The sequence below is a fragment of the Malania oleifera genome, chromosome 4 (assembly GCF_029873635.1).
Source record: "Malania oleifera isolate guangnan ecotype guangnan chromosome 4, ASM2987363v1, whole genome shotgun sequence".
Taxonomy (NCBI): domain Eukaryota; kingdom Viridiplantae; phylum Streptophyta; class Magnoliopsida; order Santalales; family Ximeniaceae; genus Malania; species Malania oleifera.
Window position 1 is genome coordinate 104,839,219 of NC_080420.1, and position 13,866 is coordinate 104,853,084.

Consider the following 13,866-nt stretch of genomic DNA (forward strand, 5'->3'; position numbering starts at 1 on the left):
GATGGTGGTAGTTGTATGAATGTTGTGTCTAAATCCGCAACTAAGAAGTTTGGATTGAAAGTTGAGCCACACCCACAACCATATAAGGTAGCTTGGGTTGATACCACTACCATGCTCGTCAGCCATAGATGCCTAGTCTCCATTAATATTTGTAATTATGAGGACGAGATTTGGTGTGATGCCCTTCCCATGGACATTGCCCATATTCTGTTAGGATGACCTTGGTTGTATGATTTGGATGTCTCACATAATGGGCGTGCCAACACCTATTCCTTTAGGTGTAATGGCAAGAGAATTGTTTTGAGTCTACTAGAGTTGAAAGGTAAGAAAAAGAAGAAGGAAAAGACAAAAACTAGTGAAAAATCATTGAATATCATGAATAAAAGGCAGTTTGAGCAAGAGAGTCAAGATACACAGGTAGTGTATGTGGTTGTTACTAGGAAGACTAAGGTGCCCCTTCCTGAGCATGAAACACCACTGGAAGTATCACCCATACTTTCCGAGTTTGAGGATGTCATCTCTGAGCCACCTAGTGAGTTACCTCCCATGAGAGACATTCAACATGTCATTGACCTTGTTCCTAGTTCATCTCTACCTAATTTACCACATTATAGAATGAACCCGAGAGAACATGAGGAGTTGATGAAACAAGTGAATGAACTGAGGGAAAATGGTTTTATTCAGGAGAGCGTGGGTCCATGTGCTTGCCCTGCTCTCCTCACTCCCAAGAAAGATGGCACTTAGAGGATGTGCATCGATAGTAGAGCAATCAACAAGATCACCGTCAAGTATAGGTTTCCCATACCTAGACTAGATGATATGCTTAATTAGATGGTAGGATCCAAGATTTTTTCAAAGATAGACCTTAAAAGCGGATACCATCAGATTAGGATTAGACCAAGAGATGAGTGGAAAACAGCCTTCAAGACGAAGGATGTGTTATATGAATGGTTAGTCATGCCATTTGGGCTAACTAATGCACCGAGCACTTTCATAAGAGTTATGACTCAAATATTAAGGCCCTTCATTGGACACTTCCTTGTAGTTTACTTTGATGATATATTGATCTATAGTCAGACTAGGAAGGAGCACCTTGTCCATTTAAGGAGAGTGTTTGAGTTTTTGAGGGAGCAAAAATTGTATGCCAATTTAAAGAACTGTACTTTCATGATTACACATGTCATCTTCCTTGGTTTTTTTGTGTCTGAGCATGGCGTTTCTGTTGACCCTGATAAGGTTAAAGCCATTAGAGATTGGCCTACTACCTGGAACATACATGACGCGAGGAGTTTTCATGGGTTAGCCACATTCTATAGGAGGTTCATTAAGAACTTTAGCACCATCATGGCCCCCATTACAAACTGCCTCAAGAAAAGAGAATTTACATGGTCGAAATCTGCGACAAAAGCCTTTCTTGATATAAAAGATTTGATGCCTAAGGCACCATTGCTACACCTCCCTGATTTCCAGAAATTATTTGAGGTTGCATGTGATGCCTCAGGTGTAGGCATTAGAGGAGTACTTAGTCAGGAGGGACACCCCATAGCCTTCTTTAGTGAGAAGTTGAATGAGGCAAAACAACGGGATTCTACCTATGACAAGGAATTTTATGCTGTAGTACAGTCATTGCGACACTGGAGACACTACCTCCTTCCTCAGGGGTTTGTCTTGTATTCAGACCACCAGGCCCTTAGGTATTTACATACTCAAAAGAAGCTAGGGCATAGACATATGAAATGGGTCGAATACATACAGCAGTACACCTTTGTACTCGAACACTGAGCTAGTGTTGAGAACAAGGCTGTTGATGCTTTAAGCCAAGTTGTAGCCACCATATAAACTCTTCAAGTGAAAGTTGTTGGCTTCGATAACATCAAGCAACAGTACTCCTAGTGTAAAGACTTCTGTGATATCTTTTCTAATTTGCTACAGGAAGTTCCCAGACCTCACCTAGACTTCGTGATTCATGATGGATTTCTTTTTAGAGGAGCTAGACTATGTATCCCATCCACATCTCTACGCGACCAGCTGATTTGGGAATTACATGCTGGAGGTGTTGTGGGTCACTTCAGTAGAGATAATACTATAATTATGATTGAGGATAGGTTCTATTGGCCTAGTCTGAAGAGAGATGTTGCTAGGATTGTTTCACAATGTCGTACTTGTTAGACAACAAAGGGTAGGAAACAAAACTTGGGATTGTATACCCCTTTGCCCGTGCCACACATCCCATGGTAGGATATCAATATGGACTTTGTGTTAGGTCTTCCTAGGAATGACAGGGGAAATGATTCAGTGTTTGTAGTTGTGGACAGGTTTTCAAAAATGTCACATTTTATTCCCTGCAATAAAACACATGATGCCTACAAGATTGTCACTATATTTTTTAGTGAAATAGTGAGACTTCATGGTCTTCCCAAAACCATTGTTTCTGATAGGGATGTGAAATTTGTGAGCTACTTCTAGAAAACCTTATGAGCATTACTAGGTACCAAGCTCAAAATTTCTAGTGCATATCACCCACAAACTGATGGGCAGACTGAAGTGGTACATAGGAGCCTTGGGGACCTATTGAAATTTTTTTAGGTGAGAACATCATAGCTTAGGACTTATGCCTTCTTATGGTTGAGTTTGCATTCAATAGTTCAGTGAATGGGATCACAGGACTTAGCCCATTTTAGGTTGTTACAGGATATAGTCCTAGGAAGCCTGTGGATCTCATTCCATTACCCCCTGAGTCTAGAGTGAGTGAGCAAGATGATAGATTTGCAAAGCATATACATGATTTACACTCTTAGATAAGAATGAAAATTAATTTAAGCAATGAGCATTATAAATCTATTGCTGATGTACATCGTAGGTTGCAGGAATTTTTAGAAGGTGATATGGTTATGGTTCGAATTCGCCCTGAACAGATTCCTTCAGGATAGGTAAGAAAGCTTCATGTCAAAAAGACGGGGCCATTCAAAGTTCTCAAGAAAATAAGTTCTAATGCTTACATGTTAGATATTCCTGATGATTTCGGTATAAGCAATGTACTAAATGTTGAAGGTCTATCGCCTTTTCTCGAAGCTAATTCTTTTGCAGAACCTAGCCCTTCTAATCCTATAGATGAACCCACTCCATTCATAACTCAGGTTGCACCAGAAAAGCCAAATTTACCTTTACCACCACCATTAGTCCCACCAAAGAAACTCGAACAAATTGAAGATATTCTGGATGTTAAGACACACGAACTGGAATGTACCAAAAGTTTTTGGTCAAATGGAAAGGGAAGCCACTATCAAATGCAACTGGATTCTTAAAGATGATGTCCTTCGTCTCAACCCGGAGCTATATACCGAGTACTTTCGACATTATTCTCCGGAGGATAATTCGTTTCGGTCGGGGAGAGTTGATGGGGATCAACATGCACCTTGAGTATCTTTCATGGATATTGTGACATGTGGACGACCACCTGAAATCCACCATTCAATGTGAGCTTTAGTTGTTGCAATTGCAAAGTTTATGCAATTGAAGACTTTGGTTGCATTAATTACAAACTTTATGCAATTGAAGATTTAGTTGCAGCAATTGCAGACCTTATGCAATTGAAGACTTTAGTTGCAGCAATTAAAGATTTTATGCAATTGAAGACTTTAATTGCAACAATTGAAGACTTAGTTGAAGCAATTGAAGCTACTCTTGGAAGTTAAGAGGATAAGAATTTGCAAGTCAAAGTGTCTTGCCTTCTTTATTTTACTTTTTATTTAAATCTCTTTAGAAGTCATGTGCAAGTCATGTGCATGCTCATGTAAGACTATAAATATGTCATTACTTGTATTGTAAAGAGGAATTGCATTATCAGTTAAAAAAAGCCTTTGCTTAGACTTGTGAGTCTTGTTCCTTTGCTTGTGAGTGAGTAGTGTGAGGCTACGTTCCGTCTCCCTAGAGATTGGGTGGTGAGAGACCACGATAACATCAACGTCATCATCAACACTACACGCCCACTCCTCTTTCATAGCCCACAGCCACAACCTTCCTCAAGCTTCATTCTTGTCTCAAGATTCTTAAGAATCAACAAGCTTATTCGTGGTGTGAATCGAGTACTCGTGTGTCTTGGTGTTTGTCATTCCGGATCTTTTGGTAAGCTCGTTTCAATTCCTTGTTTGTGACCATCTAAGACAACCCCTAAAGGTTCCTTGTAAGCCTTGAAACTCTATCCAAATACTTGATTGAAAAACCTTGTTCATTCTCTTTGAATCTTCCTAGATTTTCAGCATGAACATGCTTACTAGTACCATGCTTAGGGATATTTGATTTGTATGCAAGGACTTGTGATCTCAGACTTTTAATATAACATCTTTTAAGTGAACTTGATTACTTGAATGAAATGATCAACTAAGGGCTTCTAACCAAATCATACACATTTTCAAAATATCAACAACTTGTGATCATTAGAATATGTTTGTGATATTCATGCTTGGTTGATTCAATTCTTCCCATAGATTGTGATATTGTGTGTGTTACAAAGAGGGTCAATAGTAGGACTAGGGCTACTTAGAACCATCCTACATCATTTTGTATTTGTGTTTGCTTTATAATGACAACACATTTTCTTTTGTTTATATCCCTATTCTATGCCCATTCCATTCCTTGTCTATTCCATCTTGCAAACTAAACATAACCTTTGTGCAATGTTTATTCTTAGGAATAGAATGGAATAACCGAATAAGATAGGAATGTAATTAAAAAATGTAAAGTAATATAATAATTTAGGCAAAAGCCACTAATACAAATTTGTTTATTTCACTAAACATGGAATAGGATAGAAATATGCATTCCCTTGGTGAAATTTGGAATAGTCATTCCTTGTCTATTCCATGCTATGAATCATAGAAAATTTTCCATTGTCATTTGCTTGCTTTTTGATAACAACACATCTTCTTTTTTTAAGCTATCAAACATTTATATTATGACTACTCTATTATTAGGATTAGACATTTTGCAAACCAAATGCAGTTTCAAAATTTAAGAAACAAAATTTTTGTCACTAAAATGTGTGTGTGTAATAGTATTTAAAATCAAAGTTACAAGTAGATTGTTCATAAAATAAGGAAAGATAGAATTATGAATAAAGCGTTTGTGATGAGGTTGACGTAGTATCAACAAGAGAAAAACACTGTCATTTTCTCATTATGATGTGTAAGAGAAAATTGATAAGAAATGCATGAATATAAGCTCAACCATAGAAATTTTTTTCTTTAGTTCAATGCTTAGTGCATTGTATGTGCATCAAACACTTCTAATAGGTTCTTTACTTTTTAATCTTCAAAAATTGCTGCCACTGCAATGAAATGTCTTCTTTGATACAGAAGCACCCTCCTCCATCACACACCTCCTCCATTTTGCCTCCTTCCCAGTTGAATTTTGTCCAAAAATACAATTGTTCCTTGAGCTATTGGTAAACCATTAAGTCTATGGCTAAAGATTTCAAGGGAAAGAATTCCTCATTGGATTCCATATTGTGCATTCTTGTAACGGTCTTGTGCCCAACTCCAGTGAGGTATTGTTCGCTTTGACCCACTAGCCGCACAGGTTTGTCATATAAAAGGAACCTCCCTTGATTGGAATAAAAATCCTCCTTATAAGCCCAAGATCTCCCTAGAACACATCCGATGTGGGATCGTGATAGGTTCATTCGTTCAATTTCTAACGTCCTTGTTAGCATGATTTTCATAGTGCACATCCGATGTGAGACCATGACAAGCTCTCCGATCCGATTTTTGATGTCCTCGTCAGCGTGATCTCCCTAATACCCATCTGATGTGAGACCGTGACAGACTCTCTTTTCCAATCTTTGACGTTCTTGTCAAAATAACTTACACCTTTATGTGAGATCCACTCATATGATAGTACCCTCGGGGCGAATCCACTCACATGATAGTACCCCTAGGGTGGCTTTGATACCAAATGTAATGGTCCTGGGCCCAACTTCGGTAAAATATTTTCCGCTTTGGCCCACTTGCCACACGGGTTTGGCCTATAAAAATGCCTCCCTTATTTAGAACCCAAACCCTCGTTATAAGCCCAAGATCTCCCTAGAACACATTTGATGTGGGATCATGATAAGTTCACCCGTCCAATTTTTGATGTCCTTGTTAGCGTGATTTTCACAGTACACATTCGATGTGAGACCATGACAGGCTCTCCGATCTGATTTTTGATGTCCTCGTCAACATGATCTCCATAATACACATCTGATGTGAGATTGTGACAGACTCTCGTCCTTCTTGTCAAAGTGGCTTACATTTCTGTATAAGATTCACTCACATGATAGTGCCCTCAGGGTGGATCCACTCACCTGATTGTACCCCCAAGGTGGCTTTGATTATTTTCCGCTTTGGCCCACTTTCCGCATGAGTTTGTCCTATAAAAGATGCCTCCCTTAGTTGGAACTCAAACCCTCCTTATAAGCCCAAGATCTTCCTAGTACACATCTAATGTGGGGTCATGACAATTCCTTTGCTAAAGTATCTTGGAGTTCAAGTGGTCTTAAGCACAAAAATTACATTTTCCCTACCCGGCTCATCTACTGTTGAATCCTTGCGTCCCTAGACAAGCAATTGTATAAAACTCTTTTGCGAACTCCCATTCAGAATCCCTTACCACCCATTATTATTTTAGATATTCATTAAAGAAAATGTGACAAAAATTCTATTTGTGGAGAACAAAACATCCTCTAGCTATCCAATACCTTTGGAGGTTGAGCTATAAAATCCTCCAAAGAATATGCCCAAAAAGAAGGGAGGAAAACAAGTTTATCCCATAAAAGTGGAAAGAAGTGTTGGCATTGAAAGTCCTTGCATTTCCCTTGAGCCACAAAGTCCAAGAATAGCATGCACTATAGAAGTCCACAAGACGTCCCCTTTTTACTTATCCCAAAACCCCAAAACTACACCAGCAATAAGTCATCCACATTTTGTGACACTACCCACCCTTCACAAAGTACAGGATTGGGAAGTTCAAAATTGTCTTGCCACCTGACAATGTAGAAAGAGATGCACATTGATCTCATTAGACCCTAGGCACAACTTGCACATCATGCAATATTCGGGTTGATGGCCTTCTAAGGTCTTCTTACGTCTAACTTGCCATTTTTATTTATCATGTTAGGATTTCAACTCCAGACAAATGCCATGGTATTAATAGGAATCTTAGCCTTGCTGTTAATTGTCCCACTTGGGAGTATATAGAGTCCAAGAGGGGGAGGGGGGTGAATGGAATCTTTTCGCGTATTTGGGCTTTCTCTACAAAATAAAACTCTTGGCAAGATTGCAAGTAATTATATCACAATATATATAATGTAAATCAAGCACAAGATATAAATTAAAGAGTATAGGGAGAGAAAGCTTAACACTAGAGTTTTAACGTGGTTCGGCACCAAGCCTACGTCCACGCCTTAGCACCAAGCCAAGGATTCCACAATCCACTAAGGAACTCCTTCACCGGCGGAAAAGCCTTACAACTCGGGAACAAATCCTTACCCGCTCACTAAGAGCCTTCAGTTTTCCAAGAACCTTCAACAAATGGTTCACAAAGAACCTACAACAAGGAGATGATTTACACAAGATGCTCGTCAAATGAGCTGATTGTAAATGCAAAACAAACCTCACACTTAATCTCTCAAGTAATGATTCACACAAGATTGGAGAGCAAGAGAGAATGAGCACTTGAAATGAATAACTAAATGCAAAGTGCTTAGGTTTTGTAATCAAAGATGTTTTTCACTAAGAATGATCAAAAACCATCCTAAACAAGTATATGGGCTTGTATTTATAGCCAAACACCCTTACTGACCGTTATTGGACCGTTGGGAGCAATTTCCAAAAGAAACTAGCTGTTATTGCTTTGTTCACAATGCGTCTCGTCGACTAGTGACCCCCACTTGTCGACTAGTGGCACTCTTCCGCAATCGTAAACATTTTGCCTGGACTCGTCGACGAGTTGCACCCAATCGTCGATGAGTGCCCTGAATTAGAAAAAGTCATCAACATGAAAGTTGTGAGATTTTTTTTTAACTTTCTAGGGACACCAAGATCGTCCTTTTTGGACTTTTCTAGCAAAAAATATGCCCCAAATACCAAAGGGTGTTCAAGACTCAAGGCTGCACTACGTTAGTCGACGATTGCTCTATTTTTCCTTGTTAAAAAGTCTTTTAATGACTTAAAACATTCTTGGACAAAAGTATATGAAATATATGAAGTCTAATAAAGATTAAAACTTGTCCAAGTGAGTTTCCCTTTGAATATAAGATCTTGTTAATCGTCCCACCCGAGAGTATATGGAGTCCAAGATGGGGGGTGAATGGACTCTTTTCGCGTATTTAGGCTTTCTCTACAAAATAAAACTCTTGCAAAGATTGCAAGCAATTTTATCACAATATATATAATGTAAATCATACACAAGACATAAATTAAAGAGTATAGGGAGAGAAAACTAAACACCGGAGTTTTAACGTGGTTAGGCACCAAGCCTACGTCCACGCCTTAGCACCAAGCCAAGGATTCCACAATCCACTAAGGAACTCGTTTACCGGCAGAGAAGCCTTACAACTTGGGAACAAATCCCTACACTCGGGAACAAATCCCTACCTACTCACCAAGATCCTTCAGTTCACCAAGAACTTCAACAAATGGTTCACAAAGAACCTTTACAATAAGAAGATGATTTACACAAGATGCTCCTCAAATGAGCTGATTGTAAATACAAAACAAACCTCACACTTAATCTTTCAAGTAATGATTCACACAAGATTGGAGAGCAGGAGAGAATGAGCACTTGAAATGAATAACTAAATGCAAAGTGCTTAGATTTTGTAATCAAAGATGTTTTTCACTAAGAATGATCAAAAACCATCCTAAACAAGTATATAGACCTGTATTTATAGCCAAAAACCATTACTAGCCTTTATTGGACCGTTGGGAACAATTTCCAAAAGAAACTAGCCGATTTCTAGCTGTTATTGCGCTGTTCACGATGCGTCTCGTCGACTAGTGACCCCCACTTGTTGACTAGTGGCACTCTTGCAGCAATCGTAAACATTCTGCCTGGACTCATTGACGAGTTGCACCTAATCGTCGATGAGTGCCTTGAATCAGAAAAAGTCATCAACATGAAAGTTGTGAGATATTTTCTTAGCTTTCTAGGGACACCAAGATTGTCCTTTTTGGACTTTTCTAACAAAAGATATGCCCCCAATACCTAAGGGTGTTCAAGACTCGAGGCTGCACTACGTTAGTCGACAATTGCTCTGTTTTTCCTTGTCAAAAAGCCTTTTAATGACTTAAAACATTCTTGGACAAAAGTATATGAAATATATTAAGTCTAATGAAGATTAAAATTTGTCCAAATGAGTTTCCTTTTGAATATAAGATCTTGTTAATTGTCCCATTGACGGGGGGTGAATGGACTCTTTTTGCATATTTGGGCTTTCTCTACAAAATAAAACTCTTGGCAAGATAGCAAACAATTATATCACAATATATATAATGTAAATCAAGCACAAGACATAAATTAAAGAATATAGGGAGAGAAAACTTAACACCAGAGTTTTAACATGGTTCGGCACCAAACCTACGTCCACGCCTTAGCACCAAACCATGGATTCCACAATCCACTAAGGAACTCCTTCACTGGTGGAGAAGCCTTACAAGTTGGGAATAAATCCCTACCCGCTCACCAAGAGCCTTCGGTTCACCAAGAACCTTCAACAAATAGTTCACAAAGAACCTTTACAACAAGAAGATGATTTACACAAGATGCTCCTCAAATGAGCTGATTGTAAATACAAAACAAACCTCACACTTAATCTCTCAAGTAATGATTCACACAAGATTGGAGAGCAAGAGAGAATGAGCACTTGAAATGAATAACTAAATGCAAAGTGCTTAGGTTTTGTAATCAAAGATGTTTTTCACTAAGAATGATAAAAAATCATCCTAAACAAGATTTTGGACTTGTATTTATAGCCAAAAACCCTTACTAGCCGTTATGGACCATTGGGAGCAATTCCCAAAAGAAACTAGCCATTTTCTAGCTGTTATTGTGCTGTTCACGATGCATCTCGTCGACTAGTGACCCCCACTCGTCGACTAGTGGCACTCTGCCAGCAATCGTAAACATTTTTCCTGGACTCGTCGACAAGTTGCACCCAATCGTTGACGAGTGTCCTGAATTAGAAAAAGTCATGAACATGAAAGTTGTGGGATTTTTTCTTAGCTTTCCAGGGACACTAAGATCGTCCTTTTTGGACTTTTCTAGCAAAAGATATGCCCCAAATACGAAAGGGTGTTTAGGACTCGAGGTTGCACTACATTAGTCGACGATTGCTCGGTTTTTTCTTGTCAAAAAGCCTTTTAATGACTTAAAACACTCTTGAACAAAAGTAAATGATACATATTAAGTCTAATGAAGATTAAAATTTGTCCATGTGAGTTTCCCTTTGAATATAAGATATCTTGATTAATAAAATACATTTGAAAGCTTATTTTGATATCTTAGATACTATGTCCTTTATAAAAGTATTCTTGATTTTCTTGAGTGTTTAGGACATAAAGCTCGTTTTGAAAAAATCAGGACTAAGTGCAAAAATGTTTTATAAAATCAAGATGTTAAAAACTTGTCCCTTATGAAAACATATTTGAGTTTACTATTCGTTTGACAAACTTTTTGATTTTAACTTTAAAAACTATTAAAGTTGAGTTTGTGACTTCAGGTGAAATCCAATTTACTCATGTGTCCTAGTATGCATGCATTTGCTCAACTCTTACTCAAAAATCATGCAAGAAACACATCCGAGTCCTTTCCGAGTGAGTGTCCATTTGATCTTTTCTACTTGACGTCTACTCGGTCCGATCCTTTGCCTTTGATCCTGTACTTCATGTATTCGTCACTGGAACCTGTACTAAACATGATCTGCAAAGATAGGAAATATTAGGAACAACATGTAGGTTAATATCATCAAAACATATAAACCATCATTACGTAACTCCCAGGACTAACACTTCCAAATGACATTTTCCAAAGGAAAAGAGCAAGAGGCTGAAGGTTTCAATGAAGGAAGGAAGACTTAGAAGAAAAAGAACCAGATGAATCCCCTAGCCAAACCCTTGAATCACTACTTGTTTTGGGAGCAAAAGAATCCAAAAAACTCAGAAAAGTAATAATGGCTGAGAATCTTTTGGACAGTAGGAATGCCAGTGGTTTGAAGAATGTGGGCAATGATAGAGGAGGGGGGGGGGGGGGGGGAAGGTGGGGGCTGATGTAGGCAAAAATTCTGAGACTGTGTTATCTGGTGAGGGTCGGATCAGTCTTGTTCAGAGAGCTGAGGCAAAGGTGAAGTCTGGATGTTTACAGGAATTAGTCACTCTACACCGGGGTATGATGACCTTGTTCTGAGTCCTTTGAAAAATCCACAATTCTAAATTCTGGTCCTTGTCTTGGAGACAACGATTTTGGAAATAGCATTTTGAAGCGCAGGCAAACATTGAAAATTCTGAAGGTAGCTCTTCCATTCCTATGTTATTCCATTCAAACTTTGAATCACCAAAATGCATAAGGAGTTAGAATCTAAAACAATCTTCCTACTTCTGACCTTGGGATGAGATAAGGATGCCCAGGAACTCCTTGATGATTTGGATCATAGCATGGTGATACCTAACGAAGATGATATTAGGCTTAGAAAGGAAAATATAAGGGAGACAAAAAAGATTTACAAATTGAGTAGGGGATTGGTCAGATTAGCTTCTTCAGTCAATATGATAAAGGGGGTAGGTTTTCAGGGGATAATAGTGAGATTAAATGAGGCTCCTTTCTTGGAATGTGAGAGGTTATTTGGGGGAGGTGGAGTGTTGATCATAGTAGAGGTGTTGTTTAATAGAGTTAATCAGGATTTTTATTCTTTCAGGAGTCTAAAATAAGAGAGATAGATGTCTTATTTTTCAGCAGTAGGGATTTTAGATTCAAAAGCGGGTGGCTTTCCTTTCTTCAGGAGCTTTGGGGGATCAAATAGTAGCTTGGGATACCAGAGTTGCTGTGTTTAGAGATCCTATTATTGGGTCTTATTCTTTCTGTCCAGTTAGAGTTTAGGGGTTTCAGGGTGGTGGTTCAAATCTTCCTATTGTCCTACACATTTTTCTCAATGTAATTTTTTTTTTCCTTCATGAATTGGATAGTTTGTTTGGACTTTGGACTCCGTAGTCCATGCAAGCGGTGGGGGCTTATTTTATTAGAAACTCTAGGAAAAAGTTTGGGGGCTTGAAGGTGACTAGTAGCATGAGGGAATTTTTTTTTTCTTTTTTAATTCAGGATGGCGGCATAGGGATGTAGTGATCTTCGAATAATGGTTGTTTCACTTGGGCGGTTTCTTGAAATAGACAGGCCTCTTCTCGCATTGATAAAATTCTGATTACCAACGTCCAAAGAAATAAAAGCCTCATACAAAGAATAGAACAAAGAAACTGGGGCATTATGAAGGTATGGTACCATGTGAAGCCAAAGAAAAGAGAGGAAAAAGGAAGAAGCATCACCACCTGGATGTCCCCCAGCAACAAATAGATGAACCGTCCCTAACTCTATTGGAAGTAGGAGGAAAAAAAGTGGGAAACATGAGAGATGAACTTTCAATGGCTTGCTCGAGTAAGCATAAACTGCTCCTATTGCTCCCACCCATTCAAATGTGACCCCTACTTACTCCTAATCACCCTCTGCCATAATGAGTTTGAAATTTGCTGCTCCAAGATGTCGCATTGAGGTTGGATTGTGGCAAGGGCAAGAAGCAGAAAAGGAAAAGAGAGTTGGACAATTGGAATGCTCCATTAATTATGGAGGGAAAAGCTTCTGCAAATATTTTTTAAATAAGCTACCTTAGCTTAGTGATTTTATTTTATGATATTTTCTTTCCTTTTTCTTCCTCGTAGATGTGAGGACTTCTTGTCCTTCGTTAGTTTGTACTTTGTATTCTTCTACCTCAACAGATTTTCTTTTGCTATCTGAACAAAGGGAAGAAAAGAAAAAACATATTGTCCTGTGTTTAAACAGAAAATGAATCTTATGAGTTAGAATGTGCTTAAACAGTACTGAATTTTAAAACTCTTCACGTTCAACCAGGCTGCATGTGTGGGGGAGTGTTAAGGCTTGACATACATGGTTGGTCTGTGACCGTTAGCTTAACCTTTTAGGTAAAGTGGTAATTTAACTTGCTTAGAATCACATGTTGTGTAGCACATGTTAAAGCAATAAATTTTGTGGAAGACTTAAAATTTTCAAGGAATGAAAGATCTTGATTCTGCAAAGTCAGGTTGAAGAGGTCAGTAATGCATGGCAGGTAATCCCTTTTGTGGTTCTTGATAGAATGCCCACACCTGAGCTGGTTTATGGTTTTGTTGATCTGAACAAGGGGAATATAAAAGATTGCAGACAATTAACTGGAAGCACTTGCACTTATTTCAGAAGCAGCATGGGTGTTTTTGTTAGCTGCTAAGTGGGGCTTCAATCCATCACCTTGGATCTTTCTATTTTAGATGAATCTATGCAGTTCATTCAGTTCCCCAAGCAAGGTTTGCCCAAGAATTACTATATATATCTTATTCGTTTATAATATCTTGATTAATCAAATTGGCATATTGAATCAAGATCTACCTCTCCCAGTCATTTTAGGATGAACAATTGCCGGCCTTAGTTTGTGTTTGTAATACTTCATTTATAATGGGCTCACTGCACCAAAGACAAGAAACAAGAAATAGGGAAAACAGTTTTTTTTTTTAATGCCTTTTCTTCTCTTTACTCTTTTTCTGGGCACTGTTGCTTTTATCATTGAATGCATTT

The 13,866-nt window shown here is 38.4% G+C and overlaps 1 protein-coding gene across 1 annotated transcript in view; it reads left to right on the top strand.

Annotated features, from left to right (window-relative positions):
• LOC131152657 (probable aldo-keto reductase 1) overlaps positions 1 to 13,866 on the top strand; it is a 36,441-nt gene that overhangs the window by 21,430 nt on the left and 1,145 nt on the right. The gene's annotated exons all lie outside the window — the stretch shown is intronic.